The sequence below is a fragment of the Staurois parvus genome, unplaced genomic scaffold, assembly GCF_062004578.1.
Source record: "Staurois parvus isolate SC_StPar_1 unplaced genomic scaffold, SC_StPar_1.0 ptg000779l, whole genome shotgun sequence".
Classification (NCBI taxonomy): Eukaryota; Metazoa; Chordata; class Amphibia; order Anura; family Ranidae; genus Staurois; species Staurois parvus.
Window position 1 is genome coordinate 3,047,649 of NW_028318575.1, and position 17,721 is coordinate 3,065,369.

At 43.2% G+C, this 17,721-nt stretch overlaps 1 protein-coding gene across 1 annotated transcript in view; it reads left to right on the forward strand.

Moving 5' to 3' along the window:
• The first annotated feature begins 8,973 nt into the window (after positions 1-8,973).
• Positions 8,974-17,721, forward strand: part of THSD7A (thrombospondin type 1 domain containing 7A) — a 670,811-nt gene continuing 662,063 nt past the window's right edge. The window contains exon 1 of the mRNA XM_089654586.1: positions 8,974-9,175. The gene's annotated coding sequence lies outside the window, so the exon portion shown is untranslated. The remainder of the gene's footprint in view (positions 9,176-17,721) is intronic.

Consider the following 17,721-nt stretch of genomic DNA (forward strand, 5'->3'; position numbering starts at 1 on the left):
GCATAGCACCCACTGAAAGTGACCATTCAAGTGAATGGGGCTTCTCTGCAAGCACTACACAACAATACATGTGATTGCACTGCACTGGTGCAGGCTCCGAGGGGTTAAAGCAGGCAGTGAGGAGGTGATACAACTCTTCAGAGAGCACTGCTAGTGCGAATGAGTCCTTGAAGAGATTATTATTATTATTATTCAGGATTTATATTGCGCCAACAGTTTGCTCAGCTCTTTACAATATAATGGGAGACAATACAGCAACAATACAGTTCAATACAAGAGGGATAGGAGGGCCTGATCCTGGGAGCTTACAATCTAATAAATAACTCATCATATCTTGAGTCCTGTGTGTCTGTGAGATACGGTATATATTTTATCTATATTTCAGCAAGGCCTGATGAAGGGGTGATGTCTGCCCCCAAAACACTTTCTTTTTTTTACTTGATTTTTGTTTGTAATAAACTTTAATCTTAGATTGTAAGCTCCCAGGATCAGGCCCTCCTATCCCTCTTGTATTGAACTATATTGTGGCTGTATTGTCTCCCTGTATTTTGTAAAGCGCTGAGCAAACTATTGGCGCTATATAAATCCTGTATAATAATTGGGCTTGAACATTTTGGTGCGGTGCTTCAATTTCCATATTTCAGCAAGCCCTGATGAACAGATTATGTCTGACCCCCTGAAACACGTTGATTTTTATATTCAATTTGGGTTTGGAATAAACTTCATTTTGGACATTTCAGTGTAGTGCTTCAATTCCAGATCCAAATAATTCCTCTCAGGGGCGGACTGACCATTTAGGCACTCGAGGGCCCGGGGTCAGTAGGCAGCCCCATGAAATGCCCGTGGTACCTTTCATAGGCTTTTTTGGGTGTGGTTTGAGTGTGGGCGAGGACACAGGGACCCCATGACTTCCTATTGCCCGGGGGCCCCATAAGTTGTCAGTCCGCCCGATTCCTCCACAATCCAAGGTGACTGTGGTAACTCTTTGATGTTCAGAAGTTGCCTACCTATTATTTGGGTGCCCCACTTTGAGAGTATCAATATACTATGGACAACATTATAAATATAAAACTAACACCCAACGTTATCTCAAGCCTCTACCACTCCACCCTTTCAATTATTCCCTAATAGTTATGTTCTGCCTTCAGCAGGGGAAATCACCATTCCTCCCTGCAATATTCAATTTGTCCACTAGGTGGAGCCTGGAATAAATGTACTGTTTTCCAGAAATTAGAGACTCTCTGGCCTTGAAGTGTTACTAAACCCACAACAGTACAATCAGTCTGTATATGCAGTAATGCATGCTTGTTATACTCACTGTGGAACCTACGGGGTTATTCCTCTGCATTGTGTAAAAAGGCTGTTTGATCCTTTCTTCTCTGTTTCTCCCCTTTTACAAGCGACCACCACTTAATTCCAGACTGAACCATAGGCATGCACATGCTCAGTTTGGTGTATATTGCTAGAGAGGTTTTTTTTTTCCTGGGAGAGTGCATGTAATCAGCACGGGGCCAATCAGCACTGTCCAGACAGAGGTCAGGGGGTTTCCATCCTCCTAGAGCAGAAAGAAAACTCCTCCTACAAGTTTTAGCTAGTGCTGTGCTGGACACTGATAAAAGTCACAAGACTGCTCTAATTGCTGAGGAGAAAAGGTATTTAGCAGTTTATATTTACTTATATTTAATTGCATTTCCATGTTCTGTATACTGTGGGAGACCAGATATAGTGAATGCATGGTCCGGGGAGACCAGATGTAGTAAATGCAGGGTCTGGGGACACCAGATATAGTGAATGCATGGTCCAGGGAGACCAGATATAGTAAATGCAGGGTCCGGGGAGACCAGATATAGTGAATGCATGGTCCAGGGAGACCAGATATAGTAAATGCAGGGTCCTGGGTTTAGTAACACTTTAATTAAAAAAAAACTCCTTAATTCTAAGAAAAGGAAACAGGTGCATCCTGGGAGTTCAGACTCCATTTTAAGGACTGAGGGAAAGAAACCACCCATTTTTCTCTGAAGCACATGTTGTGGACTGAATTTACAACCACCACAGGCAGCATCGCTGGTGAGCATGGGCTTGTTTCCATTCACAGCCTAATCATTTCAGTTTGTTTGTATGTTTCATACATTTTATGTATTTCTCATTTGTTTTTTTCTCAATACTTTTAACCCAACCCTGTTTTGTTAATAAAGCTTTAAGATTACATTCAGTCTGGTTTATTGCAGAATAGGAGAATTTATCTGTATGTTAGATTACACACAGAAAAATGTGTAGTGAGGACAGAACAAGGTATTCAGGTTCATGTTGCACAAATGTGACTTATTCCTTGTAATCTGCCTTGGGGAACATGGCAGTGATTAGACCAGCTAAAATTCCAGCCATGGCCAACTGACTAGAGCGGAGTGCTTTAAGGACAAGGTGACTAAGTGTCTTTAACGATTACTTCATCCTATTTATACACAGTTTCCTCCAGTTTCTCATTTGCTGATCTGTGACTTTGTCAGAGCCACCACAACATTCCAGTTGCTTCTGGGTATGCAGTTCTGTATCCAGCCTGCAGTTGGCGCTGTAGTCTTATTTTCATATGAAAAGACTTGTATCTCTCTCAGTGTTGCTGAAAGAACCTGTTATTTACAGAATTCAGTGAGTGATCACAACATCATTATCAGAGGGCTGAGTAGGAGGCTTCAGTCCCACAAAGGGAGCTGCAAAGCAAGTCCAGTCCAGTCTGCTGTGTCTTCTCTTTAAATAAATAGTGCTCTGGGAATTTTTTGCCATTTAAATGTGTATTTATGGAAAAAAAGAAAAAATACAATATATATACAGTATACTGTATATATTGTGGCAGTGCTATGAATTAATTTATGACCCAGGATTCTCATCCAGGCAGGTTGAGGGGCTGCAAGGGGCTTGTTTCATTCAGAGGATTGGTAAATCCTGGTTTGGGACCTGAAGCCCGAAGATTTTGTAGAGATCTTGGAGGGATGACATTTCCAATCCTGGGTCCGTGTTCTGTTAATAATCAGAACGCTGATTGTGGAAATGTGTGCAGGGCTTTTTGTAGAAACCTAACCATGGTTCTGGGCTCCTCCCTAAGAGACAGAGGAGGTCTCTGCCAAGGAGTCATGAGGGTTTCACGTAGGAGACAGGTGGGAGCCAGAGCTGCAAGGGGCTGCTAAATATATTGACCAAGCATTTGTGAGAGGAGGGTCTGTAAGAGAAAGACAAGGGCCTGAAGAGTAAGGCCAGAGCCACAATGATGTACGTGTTAGGCAGTACGTGTAAGCCAATAATGTATGTGTAAGCCGCTGATGACGTATTTCTGATGACGAAACGCGTTGGGTAGAGCCTCGGCGTGTGACGTCACCGCGCTCTGGAGGGACAGTGGCCATCTTGTTGGTTTGATACTTTTCTGTTTTCAATGCTGGTTATCTTACACTTTTATGTACGTGGATCTTTAATAAATCAGCTAAAGTTTAATTTAACTACTGCACTATGAGTTCCCTTTTCTTTTTACTTATTTCCTGACTGTCGGATGGGAGTTTCTTCAACTTTGGAGATCCTTAAAGTGGAGAAGTTATCTTTCATCTGGGAGAGGATTTCCACCGATGATCATTTGCTGCTTGCTGACCGGTTTTGTACAGTCAAATTGTCCGATAAGAGGCCAATTTTTTTCGAGTGTATGTTGACGGCTTTTGGATTGATATCTTCTCTTGCATCTGGCTTCATACATTTGTGGACTTATATGGACTTTAATTTGATGTTTATATGATTTCCTAATTAGCGTTGCATTTTTAATTTTATTTTATATATATATACTGTGTATATATATATATATATATATATTTATATATATATATATATATATATATATATATATATATATATATATATATATATATATATAGTATACACACACAGTATATACAGTATATAAACAGCTTAAAAATAAACTTCAGTAATACATAAAAACTAATAATAAAACTGACCCAAAGCCATTATAGTTTCCTTTTAGGAGGTGTTTATATGCAGACATCTCAGACAAACCTGTAGTTGGAATGCTGTAAGGGGTAAAGATCACAGTATATAAAATATTGACAAGCAAATGCTGTGATTGAGAGATGGAGGAGGATGGGCATTATAAAAATCAGCAAACCTGAACCTACAAAGAAATAACCAAGACAAGGATATAGAGACAGATATCAATTGAAGAGGTTGAAGATCTAGAGGACAAGGACAGAATGACCTGTAAATGGAAGATAAGATGCTTTATTGTTACAATGGAAGTTAAAAACTCTTCTTCTTTATGGGTATCACCAAGAATTCCATGTGCGTGATCAATTCAATAACTGTTAGAGGATCCTTTTCATTTTACAGAAAGGGAAAAGCTGGCCACAGAAGTGGAATACCTGTGGAGTCTAGTTAATTTTTGACAAGATACAGAACAACACCCAAGTCAAGCTGGCCATAAATATAAAATAACAAGATCTGATTCACCAAATAAACACTATATGGCCGAAGGGTTGTCAACACTTGATATACCATATGACCAAAATTATGTGGAGACCCCTCCAAATGATTGAGTTCAGGTGTTCCTAGTATATACAGTAGTACTGTTAACCCTACGGAATACAAAAACATTCTGCTTTTTCGTCCTTATGGTTTGGTGAAGGCCCTATTTCTGTTCCAACATGACTGTGATCCTGTGCACAAAGCCAGCTCCATAATGACATGGTTTAATGAGTTTGATTTGGAGTGTCCTTCTCATCAACCCTGTCCTAAACCCTACTGAACACCCTTGGGATGAAATTCTCACCCAACATAAATACCTAACCTAAAGATATAGTTGGGGTGACCTCAACCCTACTGAAACCTGGAATGATTTGGAACACTGATGCAAGCCAGGACTTCCCATCCCAGTCAGTATCTGAATTCACAAATGCTCTTTTGGCTGAATGTGTACAAATGTCCATGGATACACTCCAAAATTGTGTAGAAAGTCTTCTCAGAGGAGTAGAGGTTGTTAAGACACAAAAATGGGAGGATCTCATGTCACGACTCTGGCGGGTAGCTCTATAGATCCACAGCTTGGGGTTCCCCAGGGCGTGGGGTCTAAGCCCCAGTCTGCTTATTCACCAGGGCCCCTGATGGTGGGGATGGACTTGGAGCAGGCTGGAACCAGGTCGTGTCCCCCAGGTACACCCAGCTGAGGTAGAGGAGACCGCTGGCGGAAGCAGGGCACAATGTGACTATCACGTACTGGATTGGGGAGCCTGAAGTGGAGAGAGAGCATCCTCTTACAACTCCCGCTCAGAGCCCCTCAAAGTGGGAACAGGGGCACAGAGCCAGGAGGGGCAGGAGTGCCGTGGAGATCTTGCAATTGTCAGTATAGCTGGGAACCCAGGAGCTCTGGACACAAGCCAGGTGTGGTTGCAGGAACATGGGTGCAGCAGCAGGCAGGTGTGGCGGCAGTCAGGGTGCGGGTCTTGGGACCAAGCACCAGTGCGTGAATGCGGTGACAGACAGGTATGGTGGTAGTCCGGATGTAGGCCAGATGCAGAGCCGTGGGTGCTGCGGTAGGTATGTATGGTTGCTGACAGGATGCAGGTCAGGTGCAGGCAGAATCATACAACTGAGTCAGGCAAAAAGGAGCAGGCAGGAGAATGGTCAGGGATAGCCGGGGTCGGTGCAGGCGGAGTTCTTTCTTAAGCGGGTATACAGAATGCAAGTATCAGGATCAGAATCAGGAAATGTGTGCAGGAACGTATTTAGACCAGAAAGCAATGATTTCCATATGAAGCAGGTTTAAATAGCCCGCCAGACGTGACGTGTGCACTACTGCACATGCTCGAGCCTTCCGCACTACCACGCATGCGCGGCCACACGCTCCCGCACCTGCACACTCGCACCACCGCGACTCGAGGGGATCCGTCGCCGTTGCACCGCTGCACGGTGACGGGATCCCTGACACCTCAATATTAGCTTCAATGGTTTTGTAATGAGATTTCCAACCAGATCCTATAGTTGTGATGGCCATGTCTCCACAGATCTATGGCTATAGGGTATACAATATTTTTCAACTGCTATGTATGGGGAATTAAAAAAAAATGAAGCAATATTCAAAATTCGAACAATTTTCCTGAAAATCATAAATTGTTCTGATTGTCTCTTTTAGTAATATTATTGATTTTGCTCAGGTATCTCAGTGACTCCATGGTCCCCTAAATTTCTGTGATCGTTTTCCTTGATGGTATCTGACATTTTGATCATTTAATGGGAATGATTTTCCATCTTTTTGAAAAAATGTGTTTGTTCGATTTTTGGGCAGTACGGTGGTTCAGTGGTTAGCACTTTTGCCTTGTAGTAGTAGGGTCCTTGGTTCAAATCCTGGCCAGGATACTATCTGCATGCAATTTGCATGCTCTCCTTGTGTTTGCATGGGTTTCCTCCAACACACCAAAAATATGCTGGCTGGATAACTGGCTCCCTAGTATGAGTGCATGTGAGTTAGAGACCTTAGATTGTAAGCTCCTTGAGGGTAGGGACTGATATGGATGTACAATGTGTAAAAAGGGCTTCATAAGTTTTTGGTATTGTATAAACTAACAAATTTCGCAATCGTATTTGCTACCCAAACTAACCAGTTATTATTGAAGCTCATTAAGCCTTCAAAGCAGCAGGCAAACATTTATCCTGCCAAGGACCGGAGCTGGTGCTGTGAAGACAGAGAAATAGGACACACAGTAGGAGTTTAGGAGCATAAAACTAGCAGAATGTGTAGTAGTTTTGTACATATTTTGTTTATTAAGGTCAGGACTAAAAATATATATTACACTTTTTTTGTATGGTAAATAGGACACTATGCATTTTATTTTTTTGCATTCTCCTTTTGGCCAGCAGGAGGAGCTTACGCTTACGTTTGGATGTTTACCTGAAACTCCTTATGGGATAAAGGGGAAATATTTACAGAGTTTTGTAGCACAAACTGTAGTAGTCGCATAAACACAATGAATGAATCAGAGCAGAGACTTTGTTAGGTTGCTAAAAAGGGTTTATGGAAATGAAGAAGGAGTAGGAGATGAGGGGTTATGTAGATGAGGAGAACTTATGCAGATGAGGAGGGGGAGGGAATGAGGAGTGGTTATGAAGATGAGGAGGGGGATGGGGTTAGAAATGGTTATGGAGATAAGGAGGAGGTGAGGAGATGAGGAGGGGTTATGAAGATGAGGAGGGGGAGAGGAGTGGTTATGGAGATGAGAAGTGGAAGGGGATGAGGAGGGGTTATGAACACCAGGAAGGAGAAGAGATAAGGAGGGGTTATGGAGACTAGGAGGGGGAGGAGATGAGGAGGGTTTATGGAGATAAGGAGGGGGTGAGGAGCGGTTATGGAAATGAGGAGGGTGGATGAGAAGGGGTTATGGAGATGAGGAGGGGTATGGAGATGAGGAAGGCGAGGAAATAAGGAGGGGTTATGGGGACTAGGAGGGGGGAGGTGATGTGGAGGGATTATGGGGTTGAGGAGGGGTTATGGAGATGAGGGGGGGGAAAGATGAGGAAGGGTTATGGTGATAAGGAGTGGAAGGGGGGGTTATGGAGACAGGGAGGAGTCATGGAGATGAGGAGGGGTTATGGAGTTGGGGAGGAGGGAAGAGATGGGGTTATGGAGTTGGGGAGGAGGGAAGAAATGGGGGGGGGGGGTTATGGAGTTGGGGAGGAGGGAAGAGATGGGGAGGGGTCATGGCATTGGGGTGGAGGGAAGAGATGGGGGGTTATGGCATTGGGGAGTAGGGAAAAATAGGGGGGTGTTTGGAGTTGGGGAGGAGGGAAGAGATGGGGAGGTTATGGCGTTGAGGAGGAGGGAATGGGGAGGTTATGGAGTTGGGGAGGAGGGAAGAGATAGGGAGGTTATGGCATTGGGGAGGAGGGAAGAGATGGGGAGGTTGTGGAGTTGGGGAGGAGGGAAGAGATGGGAAGGTTATGGCATTGGGGAAGAGGGAAGAGATGGGGAGGTTATGGAGTTGGGGAGGAGGGAAGAAATTGAGAGTTTATGGAGTTGGGGAGGAGGTAAGAGATGAGGAGGGATCATGGCATTGGGGAGGAGGGAAGGGATGGGTGGGTTATGGCATTGGGGAGTAGGGAACAAATAGGGGGTGTTTGGAGTTGGGGAGGAGGGAAGAGATGGGGAGGTTATGGCGTTGGGGAGGGGGGAAGAGAAGGGGAGGGGTCATGGTGTTGAGGAGGAGGGAAGAGTTGGGTGGGTTATGGCATTGGGGATTAGGGAAGAGATGGGGGGCTGTTTGGAGTTGGGGAGGAGGGAAGAGATGGGGAGGTTATGGAGTTGGGGAGGAGGGAAGAGATGGGGAGGGGTCATGTCATTGAGGAGGAGGGAAGAGTTGGGTGGGTTATGGCAGAGATGAGTTTTTTGCCATTCATCAAAAATGAAACAGGCAGGGCTGACACTGGGTGCTTAGGAATTCAGAGCTGTGTTGTCATGTCACAGAGGAAGGCAGGTGCTCACTATGTATATCTGACACATCCACAATGACTTTTCTGCTCATGGATACATGATGAAATGTGCAGGTATTGTAGAGATGTACTAATGTTTATTTTTTGGAATAGGTTAGATGTCAGGGTCATTTTTGTGGCTTTGTTTATTATTTGAATACCCTTCAGCAAGAACTAATGGAGCTGCAGTCTCCATAACGAATGTCCGTTAAAGTGTGTGTGGTCACCGTTTCTGCTCCTTGCTGAACATGCACATGTATGTAATATGACTGGTGTAGGGTAAATGTATGCTTTCTATAACCTTGAAGAGCGGAGCTCAGCCCATAGTATAAATGCAGAGTCCATGTTTCCTCTCTGCGATGGCACTCTATTTGCCGTCTCCTTCCTTTGCCCTCTTGGCCTCGGCCGGCACCCCTCCCTCCTCTGGCAGCCTACACAGCCTCTTACAGTCGCACTGCAGAAAGTCTGTACATCTGCTGTCCTCGGCACCCTTCTTCCACTCTCATCGTACGGTTCATCTCTCCTCTAGAAGGAGTCATCAGCGTTCTCCCCGGGAGTTCTGTGCGGATGCCGGGCTTCTAATCGGATGTCACCATGAAGCCACTAAGCGCTGACATTCCCTACGAGCCTGAGGACCGACCGCGGCGCTGATTGCAGGAATAAACAGGTAAGAGAGATACCAAGAAACAAACTGCTGCGCTTATTTAAAGTGTATGTAAACCCCAACAATTAACTTCTTATGTTGGCTGTCTTTTGGTCTCTTAAATATATAATTGAAAGTGTTTTATTATATCTGTTTAACAAGATATTTGTTGTTTTGTATACCTGTTCATTCTGCAAGAAAACCTCTCAGCTGATAACTTCCTGTGCTGAAGTCTTATTAATTACATTGTTTCCAGCTATCTCTGAGAACTACAAAACACCTCCTTCCTGTAGTGGTATTATTATTACAGGGACTTATATAGCTCTGTCAATTTACGCAACACTTTACATATATATTGTAGATTCACATCAGTCCCTAACCCTCAAGGGGTGTACAATCTAAGGTCCCTAACTCACATTCATACATACACATACTAGGGACAATTTAGAAAGGAGCCAATTCACCTACCAGCATGTCTTTGGAGTTTAGTTTAGGATATGGATTGCACCACTAGAAAACACCTAATTAACCAAAAAAATATAATAAATCTATAAATAAAAGAGCAGCTAAAACCTCACCCTCAAACAAAAAAGGAAAAAAGTGACAAAGATAGAAAAAAGGTAGCGCTCTAACCAAATAATCATCACAAAAAACCATCATCAAAACATAAAAAGAAAATATATAAAATAAATAAAGAAGAAAAAAGTGTATCAAAATCCAAAAATATGATCTCAATTGCAAATAAAATATCATAAACTCATTTTATCAAACAAATGAATTGCCTAGTATCATAATAAGAAAAATATATACTCTAAAAAAATCAATATCAAGCATCAAAAAAAGTGCAATAATAGTGTCCTTAGGTATAAAAAAATGTACGTGAAAAAACTTTTTACATCAAATTCCAATGTGCAAATTAATAAAAGAAAAAAAGGTGTTATCTTAAGCTTCAGTGCTTCGAACTAGTGATTCTTCAAATAAACACAAAACACCGTGAAAAATCCACCACCAGATGAATTAAATAAACTCAGCAGAGCAACATGCTGGTCAAATGATAAACCAGCACACACGCGCTTTGGCTCTAGGAGCAACGATCTGCAGACTAATGGCCGGCAATTGGGAGGCGATTCAATGAACAGTAATATCTTCTTGATATTAAACACACTCATAAAGGAAGAGAGAGGGAACTGATAGTGTACAATCGTACGGCAATTGTATTCATAAAAACAGTCCATAAAGGACACTCACATTCCGTAGTGTCAAAGCCCAAACTAGCTTGAACAGCGTATACAGCACAAATGAAAAAAAGCCCGCTTCGATGTCAGCTGACGCCGACAACTCACTGGGTGTGGTGACGTCACTCCAAGGCTTCACCCTACGCGTTTCGTCACTTGATGTCCTCATGGAGCAGAAGGCTTAGGAGTGTGGGAGGAAACTGGAGTACCCGGTGGAAACCCACACAGGCACAGGGAGAACAGGCAAACTCCAGTCAGGTGGTGCCGTGGCTGGGATTTGAATCAATAACCCTAGTACTGCCAGGCAGAACTGCTAACCATTTAGGCACTGTGCTGCGCATAGTAGTAGTATTATACAGGATTATTATTGCGCCAACAGTTTGGACATCACTTTTCATTATAATAAGAGACAGTACAGGTACAAAACAATTTAATCCAAGAGAGTTAGGAAGGTCCTGGCTGTATGAGCTGGCAATCTAAAAGGGAGGGGGCAAGTGATACAAAAGGTAACAACTATGTAGAGATGAGTTGTTAAGGTGTTGGCAAAAAGTGGTGTCTTGAGGATAGCCTTCTGAAGAACACACACTACTCCTGTACTCTCCAGTTACAGTGGTAGTAAACTCATTGGAAAAAAAATGCGTACTAGCACACTATGAAATACTTATCTTAGAACGAAGCCCTCGTATGGTGTACTGTCACCACTGCAGAAGGCTTCTGGTCTTCCTTCTGGGTTCGCGGGCTGAGGCTGCTTGAATGGCCAAGCCACTGATGATGTCATTCCCGCGGTCCCCCCAGTTTCACCCATGGCACACAGCTCTGAAGGAACGGCAAAGGTATGCCGTTCCTTCAGAGCACAAGCGCCGGTATTGTCACTGGCTGCTGCTCCCTAGAATGTCTCCTAAACAGTGAACATTTAGGAGATATTAATTTTACCTACAGGTAAGCTTTTTTTTATAACCTACTGGTGGTACTGTGCTTCCCAGAGAGAGAGGCTGTAAGTTCCGGTGTCCAGCAGTGAGTGTCTCCCAGCAGCCAGCAGATTTCAGTAATCAGCCACCTGATGCTGGCTCCTGGGAGGGTATTTAGGCTCTCCTCTACTATTATACTTTGCTTCAGTGTTTTGCTTTGCTGCCAGATACTGTTTGCTGTTTATCCTTTTCAATCTTTTGCCTTGTATCTATACCCTGCTGCTTTGTACCCACTCCCCCTTGTTCCTAATTCCTGTGTTGGTTCCCCCTTTTCATATATTCCCCACACCTCCAGTTTTATCCTGCTTTTCTGTGTTCCCCATTTGTATATAGTCAGTTTGCTAGTTAGGCTTTTTGTTACTCTGTTTGGTTGTTTAGTTAGGTATTTTGTCACTGGGTTTTTGGCTCACTTGTATTTTAGGTTTGGTGTTTGGATGGATTTTGGTTTCCCTGTAAATAAATCTCACTTTAAATATATGTTTTGGTCCCAGTTTCCTGAGTGTAGTCACGTAGATTTGGCCATCCCTGCTGCTGATTTCAGACAAGATGAGTTTCCAGGGATCATGTAAAGATGGATAGAGTAGGAGATAGCTGGACATATTATGTTAGAGAGTTTCAGAGGATGGGGGAGTCTCTGGAGAAGTCCTGGAAATGAGTATGGGAGAAAGTGATGAGGGAGCGAAAGAGCAGGAGGGAGTAGTGAAGAAGTTGGTTTGCTTGGTGTTTCGAGAGAAGGATGGTGATGGAGCTAGGGGAAGAGCTGGATGGCTTTGTAGGTTGTTAGTATTCTGAACATTATTTGTTGTGTGAGCTGAAGCCAATGAAGGGATTGGCAGAGAGGAATTGTGGACACTGACAGTTGATAGAGTGGATGAGCTGGGCAGAAAGCTTATGCAGTCACCACATCTAAGGACCAGTAAGCTGTAATACACTCAATGTTTGTTCTTGGGTTTACATAGACTTCATGAAGAACACACGGACCGCACATTATCTATATCTAAAGAAACACCTATTACAAGAATATAAACTATATCTTACTTTACTAAACTTTTTGATATTATTTTATATACTATATAATATTATTTATTTGAAATCTGATACTTTATGTTGGTTAGCGCATTTTTGATTTTTTTTTCTCAAGAATGGAAGGACTTTGAATCTGCGTGTTTCTCACTAATAAAGATATTTCTACAAAGTTATGAGATATCAGAAAAAATCATATTTTACAGAAATTCTTTGACTGCTTTATGATTAGGAATGGCTAGAAGGGTTTCACTGGGAAGGCTGTAAATGTGATTTATTTTCTCATTGTGCTGCAGGCAGAGAGAGAGACTTGTGTTTAGTACAAAGCAGCAATCGCAGAACATTTGGTGTAAAATGACAGTGATCACCATCTGGGAACCAGTGTGCTCATCTTTTGGCCTGATCATGGAACCTACAAAGAGTTTGCTACAGAGCATGTGAATCTGCATTTCATCTGCCCACTTTCCGGATGGGCACACCCAAGTCCTGACCCTTTTTGGGTTGGTCCTGTCCAGACCTTACCTCTAAATATGTGGGGACCGTTCAGTATGCCCACTTTACAGGTTGGTCCCACCTCTAAACACAGGGGAGACCCATTTGCTGCATCAATCCCCCCAGCTGAAGCTGACCTCCAGCCTTCAATTCGGTCTTGCACAGGTGCACAGACTCCTCACCTGGACTGAAATTTCTTACACGCTGCACACTGTGAGCTTCTCACACTGTGTATTAGACGATGCAGCAAATCAGATAGAGCCCACTTCATTTCCTGGCAGGAGGACGTCCCTGGCCCGCCCTGTTCATTCATCAGATTTCAGTTCTTTCATTCCGAAATGATGATTTATTCCAAAAATATGGCAGCTGCTACATCCAACGCGTTTCGGGTACAGCCAACACATTCTGATGACCGCACCTTGTCCCCTTCATCAGGGCTTAAAAAAAATAGTATCGATCTCTTTCTGTCCATGAGACAGCCCTTAAGGTATTATCCATATGGTATTATACCCCTTCCAGACTACATGTTCTGTATCCAGACACATCTCACCTATGTTTTCGTGGCTTCGGCCTTGCTGGCACTCTGGTGTATACATTTTAGGCCTGTCTGGGCCTCTCCTTGGTGTGGTGTAGGATCTCGGAGGTAGCTTCTGCGGTGGCGGATACTCCAGTACATCTGACTATGCAGTCCTGCCTACTGGGAGCCCATATCCCAGGAGTTCAGACTGAGGTTATGAGGCTAATTCACACCATTTGTATATCCACCCTATGGGCTATTGCCCTCCACTGGAAATCTCCCACAGTGCCATTGGCTTCTGTTCTGCACAGGGTTGATGCTGTCATGCTAATGGAACACTTCATTACACTTTATTGGACAGGATGCACTAGTTCGATAGAAAATGGGAAATTTGGAGGTCTCATAGACATATACTACATGATTAAGGAATACCACTGGTTGGATTCATCAAACTACTCTGCCGGTAGTTGTATAATTCTGCTTACCTTTCTACTTATACTACTCATGTACTTAAACTCTTTTTTCTCTTTATTTCTGCTCTTTTTTTCTTTTTCTTTTCTTTATTCTACAAGATTGTACTTTCTGAAATGTACATTTCAATTGTGCTTTATTTCTGTTTTATATACCATTGGAAGCTGTAATGTCATTCTACAGTCTATTTCTTGAAAAATAAAATCGTTTGTAAAAAAAAAAATGAGTATCTGCTGGTAAGGGCTCAAATTGAAAGTTTAAACTGTGTGTTGTGAACACTCAGCCCTAGCTGATAGGAAACCGTTTGTTTCAAATTTCACACTCAAAACATAATTTCTAGTCTGAGGCCACCGTTCCAGTTCCTCGGTTCATGAGAGCAGCCCACCCATCACTTATAAAAATAGGGGAAAACCTCCTGCGCTCAATCCTATTAAACAAAAAATAGGCTGCTACACCTGCACCTTATTACCTAAAGTGGAAAACCAAAATATACCAATCAATAAGTGTAGCACTCTGTAAACAAACTAAATCTCAACATAAAAATGTGACATAATGGTGGAACAAACAGTGAAAATAAATACTACAATCGAGCAACATCACACAATATAGTGCATATGGTGGAAAAGACTGATATTAAGCCCCCTAATGCAGGGGATACACTCTAAAAACAAGTGCTCAGTGTCAACACAATCTGTAAATAACCATAAATAAACTGCTGATATCAGAAATAATATATATATATGCAGGGGCGGACTGACCATTTGGAAACTCGGGCACTGCCCGAGGGCCCGGGGTCAGTAGGGGGCCCCATGAGATGCCCCTGGTAGCTTTTTCATAGGCTTTTTTGAGTTTGGGCAAGGACATAGGGGCCCCATGATCCCCTATTGCCCGGGGGCCCCATGAGTTGTCAGTCTGCCCCTGTGTATATATATATATATATATATATATATATATGCAACAAGTGAAAAAAAATGAACACATCACTCAAAAATACATCTAATGAACAAAAACGTGCCACCAGTGTCCACAACAATGAATGCAAACATGCAGGTGAATCTTGTGCGTTTGTAGGCTCTGGTGATGACTCCACACCAGGGGCGGACTGACCATTTGGAAACTTGAGCACTGCCCGAGGGCCCGGGGTCAGTAAGGGGCCCCATGAGATGCCCCTGGTACCTTTTTCATAGGCTTTTTTGAGTTTGGGCAAGGACACAGGGGCCCCATGATCCCCTATTGCCCGGGGGCCCCATGAGTTGTCAGTCCGCCCCTGCTCCACACACATCTAGATTAGCTCCTCACCTCCTTGCTGCGACCCTAAAAGGGCCAAAATGCCTTATGGATCACTCCTAGATCCCCCTGGGTTAAAGCGTATCCTGACGAAATATCCTAAATGGCTCTTATCCATAGAAAACAGTTCCCAGATGGTCCACAAAGAGAAGAGCCTCCATAGTGTATTACCATTTATTATCACAGTAATTAAAATACAGTCATGGCCGAAATTGTTGGCACCCTTGATATTTCTCCAGGAAATCATGTATTTCTCACGAAACGTATTGCATTAACACATGTTTTGCTATACACATGTTTATTCCCTTTGTGTGTATTGGGACAAAACAAAAAAAGGGAGGAAAGAAAGCAAATTCGACATAATGTCACACAAACCTCCAAAAATGGGCTGGACAAAAGTATTGGCACCCTTTCACAACTGCGGATAAATAAGAATGTTACAAGCATGTGATGCTCCTGTAAACTCACCTGGGGCAAGTAACAGGTGTGGGCAATATAGAAATCACACCTGAAAGCAGATAAAAAGGAGAGACGTTCACTTAACCTTTGCATTGTGTGTCTGTCTGTGCCACACTAAGCATGGACAACAGAAAGAGGAGACGAGAACTGTCTGAGGACCTGAGAACCAAAATTGTGGCAAAATATCAACAATCTCAAGGTTACAAGTCCATCTCCAGAGAACTAGATTTGCCTTTGTCCACAGTGCGCAACATTATCAAGAAGTTTGCAACCCATGGCACTGTAGCTAATCTCCCTGGTCGTGGACGGATGAGGAAAATTGATGAAAGATTGCAACGCAGAATAGTCCGGATGGTGGATAAGCAGCCCCAAACATGTTCCAAAGACATTCAAGCTGTCCTGCAGGCTCAGGGAGCATCAGTGTCAGCGCGAACTATCCGTCGACATTTAAATGAAATGAAACGCTATGGCAGGAGACCCAGGAGGACCCCACTGCTGACACAGAGACATAAAAAAGCAAGACTACAGTTTGCCAAAATGTACTTGAGTAAGCCAAAAGCCTTCTGGGAAAACGTCTTGTGGACAGATGAGACCAAGATAGAGCTTTTCGGTAAAGCACATCATTCTACTGTTTACCGAAAACGGAATGAGGCCTACAAAGAACAAAACACAGTACCTACGGTAAAATATGGTGGAGGTTCAATGATGTTTTGGGGTTGTTTTGCTGCCTCTGGCACTGGGTGCCTTGACTGTGTGCAAGGCATCATGAAATCTGAGGATTACCAAAGGATTTTGGGTCGCACTGTAGGGCCCAGTGTCAGAAAGCTGGGTTTGCGTCCAAGATCCTGGGTCTTCCAGCAGGACAATGACCCCAAACATACGTCAAAAAGCACTCAGAAATGGATGGCAAAGAAGCGCTGGAGAGTTCTGAAGTGGCCAGCAATGAGCCCAGATCTAAATCCCATTGAACACCTGTGGAGAGATCTTAAAATTGCTGTTGGGAAAAGGTGTCCTTCCAATAAGAGAGACCTGGAGCTGTTTGCAAAGGAAGAGTGGTCCAAAATTCCGGGTGAGAGGTGTCAGAAGCTTATTGATGGTTATAGGAAGCGACTGATTTCAGTTATGTTTTCCAAAGGGTGTGCAACCAAATATTAAGTTAAGGGTGCCAATACTTTTGTCCAGCCCATTTTTGGGGTTTTGTGTGACATTATGTCATATTTGCTTTTCTGCCTCTGTTTTATATTTGTTCCAATACATACAAAGGGAATAAACATGTGTATAGCAAAACATGTGTTAATGCAATACCTTTTTTGTGTGAAATACTTGATTTTCAGGAAAAATATCAAGGGTGCCAACAATTTCGGCCATGACTGTATATACACAGGACACTCACATTTACCATCTTCTTGTATACAGCATATGAGACGTCATGTATGGGTGTACTTGCATGGGTTCAATAGGGAGTTCAAAGATGGCGTCCGTGCCGTAAATGACGTCACCTACGCGTTGCGTCACCTCTCACTTGACTTCCTCAGGGTCCACGCACCACTTAGATGCCCCATTGGGATACCACCAGTAAATTTTTGTCTAAAACATCAATTAGTACCCAAGTATACCTACCTACCAGCACCACCATTCTACTACTTCAGACATTTCACACCTCCAGACTGACATCTACCCACCAAGGCATTTTGATGGTTATATAACTTCTCCCCAGATCCCGCCCACCGCTTGCATCAAATTACAAAATGCATCAGGCACCATATCCGGAACTTCTAAATTGTTTAATTATGCAGGTCAGATCAAAATGGATACACTTATTTAAAAAAAATGTTCTGTGATTCTCTGAATTCTTTGAACAACAACCAGTGATATCTCACCATTTTATTAGCTTAAAGCGGTATTAAACCCCAAAGCAAAAATGTAATATATTGCAGCATACCAATCATTAGATGTGGTGGCTGCATTAGTTTTCTTTTTTTAGGCTTTTTCCCCCCTCTGTTTTCACCTGGTGATCTGGCCAGTAACACACCCCCTGTATTAGAGCGCCTCCACTCTGGATGAAGGAACATACGGGGCACCTTTGGACAGCAGCATAGTCAGTCTGTGGGGTGGAGA